Source organism: Nipponia nippon, unplaced genomic scaffold, assembly GCF_047370975.1.
Source record: "Nipponia nippon isolate SJK-2023a ecotype South Korea unplaced genomic scaffold, ASM4737097v1 scaffold_4, whole genome shotgun sequence".
NCBI classification, from domain to species: Eukaryota; Metazoa; Chordata; class Aves; order Pelecaniformes; family Threskiornithidae; genus Nipponia; species Nipponia nippon.
In genome coordinates, this window is record NW_028262358.1 from 112428556 (window position 1) to 112443889 (window position 15334).

The following is a 15334-nucleotide window of genomic DNA, read 5'->3' on the forward strand; positions in this document are numbered from 1 at the left end:
TATTTAAAATTCAGTATTTTTTTTATTACTCTACCTAGGGAGCAAGGCGTATCGTGGACCAAAATTATATGTATTATTTTAAGACTCAGAAGTGCTATAATCAAATTGCAGATATAAAGACAAAGTTACAAAGGGGCCATTACACTGTTATACCTTCTGCTACATCTGTTACAGAGCAGTTCAATATTTGCTGAAATAAACTAAATACTAAATAAATTTATATAAATAAATTTTATAATAAATTTAATAAACTAAATTCCTTTGCAAGTGTAAAGCTCTTCCACAGCCAAACCCACAATTCTTTCTAGAACGGGTATGTTTTGCAGAAACCAAAAGTCCTCTGCAAAGAAAAGATATCTTTGTCCCATATTGCTTGTCTTTTTAGCTGTATGTTTTACTAAGTGTATAGTCAAGATTTCAGACTGAATACTGAGAATCCTAAAGTACAGGAGGATGATACCACAGTGCCTGTGAACTCTGTGATGTATCTTTTTCATGAAAACACCATTATAATCTTTAACTTCAGGTGAGTCTGTAGGAAGGTGATAGCAGTACATATATTGTTATTTTGTAAGCAGTTTTTTGTGATTCATTCCAGTCTGGTATGTTCTGGCAAGTTTTTTCTCAATAAATAGTTGGTCACTACAGAAGCTGTTTAGGTGACACATGGTATAAAAATCAACCTATCAGTCTCTTACCTGTTAGACGTTCACAAATAAATCACCCACTCATGCAAACTTCAAAGAAAGCAGCTGTCCTATCTGTGATTTAATCTGCTGTCAGTCTTACAGAAAAATCTTTGCAATGTCACACACTAAAGCAGAAACTTCAAAGAAATGCTGATTGCCAAGAACTGCAAAAGAGGTTTTTCCTTCCTGTGCCTTGAAAAAAAATTTTAGAAATAAAAACCAAGGGTTTTTTTTTTTTTTGCTTTGGATGTAGTCAGGATTTTGGTATCTAAACATAAAGTTTCTGCATTCAGCTGTAGGAATAGTGTATATGTAAAGAAACCAATGTGCAAATGTGGCAGAGGTCGGCTAAATTTTTCTCAGAGGGCACTAGAAAAACAGTAGGACATAAAGTGACAGCTTTGGCATCAAAGTAATCTGGGGCACTGGAAAGAAGGGCACTGGAACAAACTCAGCAGAAGGTTTTTGGTACTAGGAAGGGTTAGTTAGAGCAGTTGCATCCTGGTTTGTTCAACTGTACAGCTTGAAGATCACCTTACTCAGCTAAAAAAAAAAATCACAAAAAATTATGTAGGCAGTGGAGGCACAGTGCTTATCTAGAACTGCTGAGGATGGTCATAATTTTAAAAAGTCTCATGCAGATTTGCTACAAAGATTTCATTTGGCTGCTAGTTGCCTACAAAGTTTTTCATATGATCTGTGCTACAGGCTTTCTTCAGTCACAGTACAGTAGAGGTCGAAAAATATTTGACTTTTATATTTATTAGTGGTACGAATAATCTGGGGAATTCAGCTAGATTTAAAAGACATTAAATGGCAAATACAAAATCTGCCTGATTCTGTTATGATCCCTTTTTTCCCATTTGGAAATCAAATGACAAGCACTAACCAAAAGGTCATCTCTTGGTTTATGGTAACTGTGAAAGAAAATATATTTGATTGACGCATAGTACATTTTTTGCTGCTTGCAAGATATTTCAAATAGATGATCCTTTGTGTTAATTATGAACCCATGTAGGCTGTAATCAGGAGGATTGTATCATAGAGTACTTGAAGAGTCTGAAATACATAAAAAAAAAATACAGTAGTTGGGCATAAAGTTTCTATCATGCCTTGGAACAAACATGATTTGAATTGCTCCTTGAGCAAGACTCTAAGTGAGCGTGCAGCAGCAGCAAAAGCACATCTAAATCATTAAAAAGTAAGTCTTTATTCAGTGAGAGGTTTGCACAGGCAAGAATTGGCAGGTCAGTCTCTTCAAGACATTAAGCTTAATCATAAGCTGATTTTGGCCTACATATAGGAAAATGTAGATCACTTTTAGAATTAAGTACAGTAAGGAATATATCTGTAATAAGTAAGAATTTGGAGGACTTAATAGTTATTAATCTTTTTTTTAAACATGTAAATATGAAGACCAGTACTTTGAGCAACATAATATTTATTTCTCATTGATTAAGTCTTCAGACCCCATAGAAGTTTGGAGCTAACAAATCATTTTTTTTTTAAAAATACAATTTTTTTTTTGTGTAGATAATGGAATAAGTATTTCAAATGTAAACAGATTTACTCTGAAGATCCTCATGCATTTGCAATATAAAAATGGTGAGTACAGAGGACTGTGTATTTGAAGAGTGTAATTGCAGTCAGAGCAGTCTGCATGGCTCTCATTGGTATTCCTGTCTACATCTACATCTTTGATGCACCCTTCGTGTATCGTATATATGCAGGCTGACTTCAGTAGGCTGCCCATTCCTCTCTGAGTGTCTTCAAGGCATCTTTAATCTTTGACCTCAGAGACAGACAGTTGGTCAAGACAGATCTTGGCTGAATTTTTATTTTATGAAACAGAGTAAAATATGTCAGGGTGCAGCACAGGCCAGTAGCTCCCTGGGGCCAGGAGCAGCAGGGGCTCCACAGGGATGTCAGGGCAGGTTCTAGCAGCCAGGACACATCCCACTGCCGCAGCCAGCTCCAGGACAGCCAGGGGAGCAGCTGGGGGCAGCCCCAGCCCTGGGCATAGGACACCTCCCTTGGGACAGGGACAGACTGATGCCAGGAAAGATGTCAGCCCTGGGGTTGGGCCTGCCTCCCTGGTAGATAATATGCTATCATATCATCAGAGATATCTAGCAAATATCTTTAGACAGGAAATAAGAAGAGCCAAGAGCTGACAGCCCATCTTGAGTACTCTTTTTCAGAGTGGTATAGACATAGCCATGTTGCTCACTGGTGCTGCTAAAATCTAGCTGTTCCCTCAATGGCATTAGTCTTTCACTGTCTTTCTGTCAAATTACATTGGTTTGAGGAAAGTGAATCATTATACAGGCAAAGAGAAGAGGGGGAATTAGGAATATTTTAAAGCTGTGCATAAAAGAATTGGGAAAAAAATGTCTCTAAAACTGCTGAACTGAAACTTCTGGGTTAAAAACAAAATGTCTCATGGTGTTATCTTCTCTCCTAAAGAGTGCATTCCCCATGGCTGTCATGTCAACAGTGCATAGGAAACTGCTAGAGGCTTCCTATCTTCACATTTGTAACCTGGAGAAAATTCTCAGGCAGTAACTTACACAAATTCAAAACCTATGAAATCAAAATGCTAGTGTATGGACTGTATCCATGGATGCTGGTCAGAATCAGCTTAGAAGAGACATAAATGGACATCATCAGTTTTGGACTGACAGCAGCTTCTCAGGAATTAAGGTAAATTGCTAGTTAAATGCAATGAGCAGTAGCATGCTTAACTCTAACTTTTACCTTGGATTTACAACCGGTAATCAGTCCTTAGTTTTAATCAACATTCTATTCTGAAGAAAATCTATATTAAAAATAAAAAAAAAAGTCATGAAATTTTTGTAAAATAGGACTTTCAGTTTTCTTTCCATATATTTTGTGGACTTACCTCTGTTGCTTAATTCTTGTTTGTTTTTTTTTTCCAGAACCCCTCTCACAAACTGAAATCAGAAATTTCCTTTCAGATCTGATTGTTAAGTATTTTCCAGATTTACTATCATAATATGCCAAAAGTCACCCTTTCCTCTCCCAAAGGAGCAAAGGAATTGTTAAATCTGATGACAGAGTTTGAATTATAGTTCCTTTGATAACAGCTTTGATCCTTTTTTTCTTCACCCCAAACCATCATTTTTTAGTCTGTTTAGTATAATTACGCATCATGGTTAACCTTACCATGAAATAAAATGTAAATTAATTGTTCAAATGTAGTCATAAACAGCTGCCCAGTTGCAAAATACTTTTTCAAATAAGATATCACAAAGGGCTTTAACCTTCAACAGCATTTATATTTAATGACATAAATGAAAGAGCATGACATTAAAACTTCAAAGCAGCAAAGACAAAATATTTCCAATCATGCTGTCACAGTGAGATCTACAAACAGCATACTAGTACCCAAAGAACTGCTTTTTCATTTACTGAAGTTCAAGCATGGCCTCATCTCAAATAATATCTAATTCTACTGGTACTTCAAATCCACCAAAGGCCATTAAATTGCCATGGCAAATATATGTGATATTTTGGTAGATTAGTCTCTTAACGCAAGAGATTTAAATTGCTGTTCACTCTGTCTCAGAATGCCCATCCAAATTTAATAGACTAGGATGTTAATATGGTTAGTCGTCTGATATGACGCTGTATCACAAAGACTGTGTATACAACAGAATGCTAAATGTCATTTAATTACTTCAGGTCAAGACTGTAAGTTAAAACTGTCCTCTATCTTGCCACTAGTTGGTGCTGTGGGTTGGTTGAAACTATACTTGATTTCACCAAAATTTTGAATGGACTTAATTTCACATAGGCATCTCAAGGTATGCTGTTTAAGACCAACATAAGTTGTATGAGATTGCCATGGTTTTAGCCTATACCTAGAGAAATAGGTACTTTCAGATACCAGTTCAAGTTCCCTTAAGATAGTGGTGTAGAATAATTGAATTGACCCCCACGGGTGCTTTGATCTACCCATTGCTAGTAAAGAAGCCAAGACTATATAACTTGAAACTAGATGTCCAATTTACAGATGTCTGAAATTAGATAAGATGAAAACCTTTAAAAACAGCAAGAAACATGAGATCATTCCTAAATAATGTTGTGATTGTTATGTATCTTAATAAAAAGGAGTTAGTGCCATGAAAACTCTTCATCGTGCTTTCCTTTCCATTTTTAACCTGTCTTTTGTTGGGCTGAAATTCAACTCATCTGTTTGTTGTCCATAAATTGATCTCCTTACAGTATTTTATTACTTCTGTGGTCCTCAAGTGGCCATAATTGACAAAATAATCACTCTGAATCTTGTAGTACTATCTTAAGTATTGAGTGTGAACACAATGGAAGGGGTTGACTGTTAATATAAATTGGTCAGAATATCCACAGGATTGAGTACTGGATCCTACTTAACACTAAAGACACTTAATATATATAAAGATATATATTATATTCATATATAATATATATTTTTCACCTAATGGCTTTATTATTTTATGCTTTTCCTCAAAATATATAAAATACACATATAAAAGAGGATGCTTCATAAGGCCACTCCATTCATAAAAGAAATTACAGTTCACAGGATGAAATGGCACACTTTTCTGAAACACAGAAGTTCCATATTGGGTTGTATGAGCAAAGTGTATCTTGTAAGTAATCCTGCCTCGTTATTCAGCTCTGCATTAACCTCTGTTTAGTTTTGGCTTTCTGTGTGAATAAAGGTGGGGATCAATAGAACAGATTCTAGAAGAAAGATCAGAGGTCTGGAGAACATGAGTGATGAGGAAAACTGAAAGCTTTGCATTTTTTCAATTTAAAGAGAAGTCAGGTAGGGGAGGATGAGAGGGAAAATGGGGTGGGGGTGTGGGAAGTAACAGTCCTCAAATACATGTTAGAAGTGTTTCAAAGTGTATTCTCAGACCCTCGTGTTCTTGACAGTTTGGACAAGAAGGAATTGACTTCTAATATATGGAAGAATAATTCATATAGGGGGAAAGTACTTTTACTGGTGGTAAACTGGTGGTGGACTGGTGGTGGATTGCTTTAGGAAATTATGGGAAACTCAGAAAATGGGCATCTTAAAGAAAAATCCAATCAAATGTCTATTAATAATGAAATAGATAAAGCATATGATACTTAGGCCTAAAGATAGATTAGGTAATATACTACAGGTCTTTCCTCATCCTAAGATTCTGTGATTCTATGTAATTTAAGTATTATAACTTTATATAGGCAAATTATATTTAAATATATGACATAACCTACTAAACATATTCTAATTCCTTTCCAGGTTTTGCAGGTCAATTAAAATTATTTCTAGCAAAGAACCGACGACAAAACTTGCTCTGAGAAAATGCCTTCATCATTATGGACTGGGTTTGGTCAATTTAATAAGTATAAAACAGAGAATACAAAGGTGCAAAAAAATCTTGTGGATTTGCTCACAGAGTAAGGTGCTGCTCAGTGTAAGAATAGTACAACTAGGCTTCACTCTCAGAGTTTTTCCACTGTGGTACCAGCTTTAGAGAGCTTTAGTTTACAGCTAAAGGAACTATTTATAGGAATCTGTTTTCAAATTTGTTCTGATATGATTTCAAATAACTTTAAGAATGGTTATGCAATTTTGAGGAAAAGTCAACAGAACAAAGGTCTTCTTTGAAATGGACTTCATTCTGAAGGTGTTTGAAAGAAAAAAATCATAAAGATGTCTAAGAATTAAGAAATAATATAAAAAAGGAAATGGTCATTTATCTATTTAATTTCAAATGCAGAAGCAATGTATGCACCTTAACAAAGCCCTCAGGAAATCACTAATGGGCGTAAAACAGCATGAAGGTCAATAAGAGGATATGCTCTTCCCAGAGAAATGTTAAATAATGATATGGTATGTCTGAGGGATAACACTGGTCAGTTGGCAGCCAAATTGTGTCTGTTGAAAAATGCTGATGAAGCAGTTGCCTTTTCTTATACTACAACCTACAATGTAGTCTAATTATATGCAATCTGTTCATGGGCTGTTGTCAGAGGAATATTTTTCAACATTGTTTCTTTCCATTTTTTCTTCTGTAACTTTCAGGAAGTGCATACATTGTTTTATCTAATCTGACTAGCACCTGACTAGATTTTCTGATCCTAACCTTTTCATGAATGCTAACTATTGTCCTGCAAAGAATCCAAAGAAAAAGATATGTAACACGGTTTTTATGATAGTCATGGACACAGAAAACATTACAGTACAGATCCTGTGACAGAAGCATTTGAGAGTACCTCAAAATTGTATACAGATAAAAATAAGAGTTGATCACACAGAATTATTTTTGTCACAGAAGGAAAACATTCAGTGCATTTCAAATGGGTCATCCATCAGATTCTGTTTGTGCATACACTATAAAATCATTCTCCCACCTGTTAACAAAAGAGCTCTCAGACACCATAATACAATGTAAGAATTGAAACAGAATCATACATAGAGACAATCAAATAATTACCGATGAAGTGCAGGCATACACAAACAGCAAAATGAGTAGCTTTTATTGATGAAAGTTCTTCATTTATGACAACAGCCATACTCATTGCATTCAGCATAAAATCTTTTCTCAGACAATGGCCAAAATGAATGCCTAAAGATAAGTGTAAGAAGAAGGCAAGGACACTTCTGCCAAGTACTATGTTAGCCTTGAATCATGTGTGGCATAAGAGTTTCCTCTACCAGAAGTGATTTGTCAGTATTTAATAACCAACAGTAGATTTCTATTCCATGAATTATTCCAGTCTCCCTATGAAATGTGTAAGCTTTTAGCAACCACAGCACCCAGAGACAATGATTTCCACAGCTCAGCTGTGCATTATTTTAGAAACTACCAACACATCCCATGCCACCCAAAACTTGCACTAAATCACAAGAAGGGTCAGTGTTTAGTATGATTGGAAAACTGAGTCTTGCTGTAGTTTGCCTGTAATTCAAACTAGTTTTCCACTATAAATCTTAGAGCTAGAGTTATTGCAATAAAATTATAGGCTGTGCTCAGAAATTATGATGTTGAGAACAGTTTAGAATGCAAAATAGGCAAATGTTTCAAATGAAATAGCTGTCACATGGAAAATAGCCCATTATAACTGTGTATATTTTCACTTGTGTCTTGATAGTGTACCCTTGTGCAGTAGCTTCGTTGGTCTATAACGGTGTGGAAACACCTAAGGTTGTGAAAATACCCACAAGAAAATGGTCTGTCACACAGTAAGATTTATAGAAACAAGCCATTTTGCAACCATGTGGAATTTAATATATCAATAGCTCTATTCTTGGTCTGCACTAACTACAATTAAGTTGTGAAAAGAAGCCTGCTTCACTTGTGGCATACCCGACAGCAGACAGCATCAGCATCTTGTAGTACACACAACGTATAACATGTAATGAGTAACTGATCTGCTCACTCTCCAGAATACCCTCATTTGACACTTCTAAAATATTAGATGAAAGTCAGTTTGGAAGCCTTTGAGGTCAGCTAGCACAGACCTCTACAGAAGAAAACCAGGAATTCCCATTATAATCCTCTCCCTGATATTCCCTCTCACACAGGTCTTTAAAAATGTCTTTGATGGAAGTGAATTTCACATATTTAACTACTTCCTTGGTTTGCTCATACTATTGCCTGAAGGGCTCTATCTTAATTTTTTATTCAAGTCACTTTTTAAATCCCCGAAGATATTAATGGTGCAAGATGAAGCACTAAAAGCCTTACTCTTTAAAGCTATTTCCTAAAATATAACCTAAATATTCCTGTACAGTCTTCAATTTCAAGATTTTTTTTTTAAATGTCTCTATGTAGTAGAGCTCAATTCATATTCCTCAGAGAGTTAATAGTCTATGTTGAAAGTAGAAGAGACACTACAGTAAATAAAGTTGTAACAACCCCTGTAACTCTCACACTTTACCTCTGAGGTAGTCATATCATTCTTTATAGTCTTCCATTCAAGCAGTAGCATAGTATATTAAATTGTCTTAATCTCTTCTCATATGTCACAGCCTCTAATCCTTCTCTCTGGATTTTTTTTTTTTTAAGTTTATAAAATTTTCTTTTTATACTGAGCTTATTCACAGAAGATTCAAAGTGCAGTAACAGCAACAGGCTATAGCTTACTAGGACCTACAAATGTTCATATGTTCATTCTCATTTAAATTCACTGAGGAAAGACAGTAACATTTTGTGGGAGCAACACACTGAAAAGTCTTATCTGCTAGCCACAAATGTCTGTGATCCTTTTCTGCTCTTCTTGTACAGAGAGTTCTGTGATAGGACAGAGTTACAAAATTAGGCAATCATTCTCCCTGGCATCCACCCACTGTGTTTTTACATAAGATTCATCTAAATTCAATCTTGTGCACAGAGATTTTTGTTTCTCCTGAAAACGGTTATCCTTGCCCCTGAAAAGCATAAAAAGCACTTGCAAACATTACCTACATAACTACATACATTTTTTTCCTTTTTCCAGTTTCTTGAATACACTTAAGAGTCCAAAACTTGATTTCTGTCACCATTACATACCTGTCCAAAAATAATGTTAATAACAAGAAAGGCATGATTATCCCTACAAACTCTGTCCTTTTGTTTACAGTATTACTATGAGGTTGGATGGAGTGGTTTAGAATTTGGCAGATACTAAGAGCAGTATTGCACTTGAAAAGAACTGAGGCAAGCAAATAATCCCCACAGATACTGAGAAAATAATCTGAAAAAAATTTAACGAAAAAAAGAAATCACAAGCAGCTCTTCTCCATGAGGCAACTCTCAGGCAATTGCAAAGTTGTTTAACTGGTGTGAACTGCTGACATCACTGCTCAAAATAATACAGCTGCAGGTTAAAGACTAACCTACATAGTGCTTTGTCACCCTAGCAGATATGAAATTTGCCAGCACCTGCTTGCATCAATGCTCAGTAATTTCTGATGCATCCATCAGAAGGGTGTAGAACAGAACTGAGTCCTAACGCTGTCTCTATAATTGTGGTCTTCTCTATAAACAAACTATCTTTCAGATGCCTAGACAATATAATTTAAACTTGTCTATAGATTTTCCAGCACAAAAGAATAGAAAGGCTTACAGGACTTTGTCGACTGCAGTTACTGAAAGTCATCTGTCAACTAAGAACCTGAATCTTACTTTGGAAGTACATATAGTATTTTAATAGAAGCTTTGGATGCAGTCAATACCAGAATTGGATCATGAGCCTGTAAAACAGCTGACAAGACAAATTTAGTTTGCTAACGATGCTTAACATATGTATAGTTTCTTATCATACCCATATTTTAGAGCTTTTCTTGAATAAATCCTGGGTTTAGTTGCCTGAGTTTCCTCAGTAGCAGAAAAGCATGATTACTTTGCAATAGGAATAATGAATGTAACTTACCTTTCTTAAAAATTAACATTAGAGGTAATTGATGCCATTCTATATGACAGTGTATGTGTTCAGGCATGACTGTTTGTGTGGAACTTGTGAAGAAACCTTTACAGATGAAACAAAATATAAAACGACTAGTGAAATGAAAGCTTTATTCTGAAAAAAACATGTTTCTATTTTTTCATGGCTAGTTCATGAACAGAAAACACTATATATAATTTTACTCCTAAAAGTCACTAGAAAGTGCCACTACTTATCTTACGCTATTCTGTTTACCATCTCTTTTCTCACTTAAAAAATTAATGCCAGTGGTTCAGAACTGGTGCCCTTCTTGTATTATTTGGTTTTACGACATTCATTTAACCATGGAATAACACAGTCTACGTTTGTTTCCATCAGTCTTGATAATTCATTTAAATACATTTTCAACTCTATTATTCATTGTTTTTAGCATCTTAATGTCAACAATGCATTAAGTCAGTATGAAACTATGGTTTTCCTAATGCTCTCGTTTGCTTCCTATATCTGTTACCACATGCTTTGATTGCTGCCTTGATGATCTATTGGGATCTCTTCCTTTTTCTATACTCTTCTGTACTATACTGTATATGATTCACTGCCATGTTTCAATTCTTTGATAAACCCTCTCTCTACTTCTCATGCATTCTTCCTCTGTTGCATATTCTTAGTGGATTGCTTTACTTTTCTGCCTTCATTGTGATATCGTCTACTCTGAATTTATCTATTATATACTCCTTAACATCTCTGCTCATGGGACTTGGGTCATTTGTAGAGCCTAACATACTGGAAGTGTATATACAATTCAACGAAAGTATTGTAAACACCATATCAACTACAGTCACTGTCTAATATTTACCAAATGTTTTATGGATTTGGGCTCACAGCCTCCCATCCTACACATTTTCTGTACAGCTACAGAAGCTTTTTCATTTCCAATTATTTATCTTTTTAAAGGCTGGTTAGAGAGAAGAATAATCAAAAAGCATCCCATCTTCTGACCTTTATGTCTTTCCCAGATTAATCCTGTCCTGCTCCTATCCTGTCTTGTACAGGGGAAGCAGACAAGTTATCTTCAAAAGTGAACTGCTCACTGCCCAAAACTTCTTCCTCCAACTATATTACAGACTTTTACTAATGTTATTTACTGATGGAGAAGGAAAACAAACAAACAAAGGTATTAGGGTTGAGATTTTGTTTTTCTTTTTGTAATGCTAGACATCCATGTCCTACTATGTGTTGCCTAACTTCTAACTTGATATACTTATTTCTATTAACTCAGAATAATCACAAAATTCCCAAGAATCTGTAGTCTATAGCTCTTTCTATTACTCATTAATTAATCTAAATCTATCTCCACCCATCTTTTTCCACTACTTAAAGCAGAAAATTAGAATTGTTACTACCCCCCTCCTGCATACATAGCTGTTTCTTTTTTTGTTAATGCTTCTCCAGCATAAAATTGAGTAATTAAACTCTTCCAGGAATGGTATCTGATTTTGTGACATTTAAACACTTAAAGTATTTTACATATTACCAGTGGTTTGGGGTGGGGGTTTTTTGTGTGTCTGTTTGGGTTTTTTTTCCCTTTTTTTCTGTAACTTGACAGCTTGGGGCTTTTAATTTCTCTTAGCTATGTCCAAAAAGCTTCAGTATCCAGTGTTGTGTTCCTTATACAGATGTATCTGATTATATATGTACTATACATTTGGTATAGACTGCAGGCTAGTTCTTTTCAAGCTTCCCTTTCATATCCATACAAAATATACAATACTAATGTTCTTATCACAAAATATATTGTTTCTGTAATACCTATAAAATCATGCATTCTTCTCATAGAAACATTTCTCATGTTATTTGTGACTGTGGTCCTAGCAGCACTTACTTACATTTATTTGCTCTCAGCTTTGTTTAGAAACCAGGAAATGAAGTATTTCCCCATGTTTTAAAATTTACACCAAAACATAAAATTGTTTATCAGCTGAAGCTGATTTCTAGGGTGATCTTATGCCACACAAAATGGTTCTGTAGACCAAGAATCACAAATTACATAAGCTGGAACCATAGACTCAATTTCTTCTGTGGGCATGAATTATTCTTAGCGGCTTGTAGTTAGAAAACAACCTTTCATACAAGTTCCTAAAATCCAGGGTTTGATCAACAGAAAAGTTGCATAGGGTGAATGTTCACCTCACGCTTTGCTCCTGTTATGGAAGTACCTACAGTTCACTAGTATTGAATGGAATTAATTTGGGCATGGTTATATCTCAGAAATGCCATTCTTTTCTATAGGAGACCTTACTTTGTCTCCAGCATCTAAGGCTTTTTATAAGGAGATAAAAATAGATAAAACTCCACAAGTTAATCTGCTGCAGTAATAAAGCTGAGAACTCAGTACAGCACACACAGAAGTAAGTTGTCCTATCCTGTGGCACCTATACGAAATGACTGAATCAAGGAAAACTTTTTCACACTTTGAAACTCCTGTCACTCAAAGAAGAACCAGTCTGTTTATACATGGCTGCCATTACATGATTCTCCTCTTTCATGGCTTGAACTTCATGTCTTCGTTTTCATTTAAAAGAAAAAATCTCACTTTATTTATGAAGAGAATATATGTCTACATGATTCTCTTTGAGAAATGGGATGGAAAAGGAAGGGACAGTAAAAATCTGAATGGGAATTGTTTTTCTAACTTTCATTATTTGTTTTTTAATGCAAAAAAGAATGAAGACTATGTTTTGTGAAATATTGTCCATACAAATATGGCCAAACAGACCTAGTTTCAGTTCTCTGCTTCTTCTGTTTAGTGTTATCCTTCTTCATCCTGGACAAAATCTGACCACATGAACCTTTTGGGGTAGGTTAATGGAATTCGTACATTTATTGGTATATTTATTTCAAATAATAGAGTATTTACCAGGGAAAATGACAGGTCTTTAAGATTAACAGGATTACAAATTTAGCTTACGACTAAATCCTGTAACAACAGAAGAAACAGTCATGGTCAGCTGTGACTGTGAAGGTTATCTGGATTTAGATTTTTCATCTGGACAGAAGTTGTTTTGCATATAGAAGCAGGTACACATACAGTTTTTGTAGATCTAACGTCTTCTTTATATACGTGTGAGTTAAAAATAGCTAGTACAAAAATGGATGTGGAAACATAAGACATTTAAAATAACTGAATAAATACTTACTACAAATTATTGAAAAAAATTGTTTAAATAAAAGTATTTTAAAAAATATGTTTTCTCTTCAGCAATATTTGTTCCTTTTCTACAGAAATGACCAAACAAGATCATTGACAAGAATGATCTGGATATAAACGTGAATGTTTATGGTTAAGGCAACATTTTAAATTCAGCCTAATGAGAAGCCTGAGCAATATGTCTGTGGTCTGTCCAGCTAGGAAGAAGCATCTCCTCTCCCCAGGCTGGAAGGTAAAACATGATGTATGTTCCATATAGCTCACTTCAAACACATGCACAGCTGATGTTGAACTAAACAGCTTTTGTTGTTACCAGTACAGGAGGAATTACATGCTCTTCATATTCTTATTTTTCCTGGTTCTTGTAGAAAGCCTAGATGCCCACCTCTACTGTAGTTCTTCAAAGAAAGCCTCTAAGATCATTTCTTTCTAGCACTGCCATTTAGATTGAAGGATGGAGACAAAGCAAACACTTCTTACCAAAGAAGAGTTTTTTTTCCCAAAGTATGATTTAAAAAAATGAAACTGATCAACTGAAAAAAAAAATTCTTCTAAATATCACTTTAAGGACTGTGATCAAGGAGGAGCTATTTTAAGGGACTATTGATTTTTAGAGGCTTCTATTTAGCTGGCAATTTCTGTTGTCTCTTCCAGGCTGTATAAGTAATTTCAGTTAATCCTAATTATAAAGTAAACTTAGATCTGTAAAGGCTTGTACAATTTGGTTGGGTTCTCAATAAGCTCAAAGTCAGCACCATTTCTATGATGAGATAAAATAGATAAGAAGGTACATACAGAGACAATGAAAGTGTTCCTATTCAGATAACATGCAGGTAGCTAATCCAGAACTCTGGACAATCTTTGAAAATTGTGATTCAGGGAAATAAAAGCCCTGAAACACCTTGTTCTGATATGGTATGTTATCCAAAATTAATCCAGATTGCAGACCTTCAAGACTCGTATGCTGGTTTTGGCTGGGATAGAGTTAATTTTCTTCATAGTAGCTAGTATGAGGCTATGTTTTGGATTTGTGCTGGAAACAGTGTTGAAAATACAGGGATGTTTTTCTTATTGTTGAGCAGTGTTTGCACAGAGTCAAGGCCTTTTCTGCTTCTCACACCACACCACCAGCAAGTAGGCTGCAGGGCGCACAAGAAGTTGGGAGGGAACATGGCAGGGACAGCTGACCCCAACTGACCAAAAGGATATTCCATACCATATGACATCATGCTCAGCAATATAAAGCTGGGAGGAGAAGAAGGAAGGGGGGATGTTGGGAGTGATGGCATTTCTCTTCACAGGTAACTATTACACTTGATGGAGCCCTGCGTTCCTGGAGATGGCTGAACACCTGCCTGCCAATGGGAAGTAGTGAATGAATTCCTTGTTTTGCTTTGCTTGAATGTGCAGCTTTTGCTTTACCTATTGCACTGCCTTTATCTCAACCCACAAATTTTCTCACTTTTACCCTTCCGATTCTCTACCCATCCAGCTGGGGGGGGGAGTGATGAGTGTCTGTGTGGTTGCTTACGTGCTGGCTAGGGTTAAACCATGACAGCTTGCAAAAAGACATAGCTCTAGGAGAGTATCAGAAAGCTAGACAAACAAAAATGAAAACTCAGTTTAATTCTTCAAATGAAAAATCTGAATTCTTTAGTCATCAGAAAAATATAAGCCACAATCTTCTGTGGCTATCTTAACCTTATGGTGTGCTATAGAAACTATTTTTAGAATATTTGAATTAAGAATTCTGGATTAAGGAACGTACTTTAGCTTCTTGTTTTTCAGCAAAGAGTAACAAACAGCTGGAGAATCTATATATGTGCATTTTTTTGTCACTTGTATAAATTGCCTTTGAAATAATTTATAGCTCGTACATATTTCTACAGAAGTTCTCACTAAATTGTCTTTGGGTCAAACTGTTACATTAATTTTGTCTTGTGTTTTGGTGAGAATATCCATCCATTTAAAGCTGAAATATCATGAGGAGAAATACCAGTCTCAGATTCAGTGT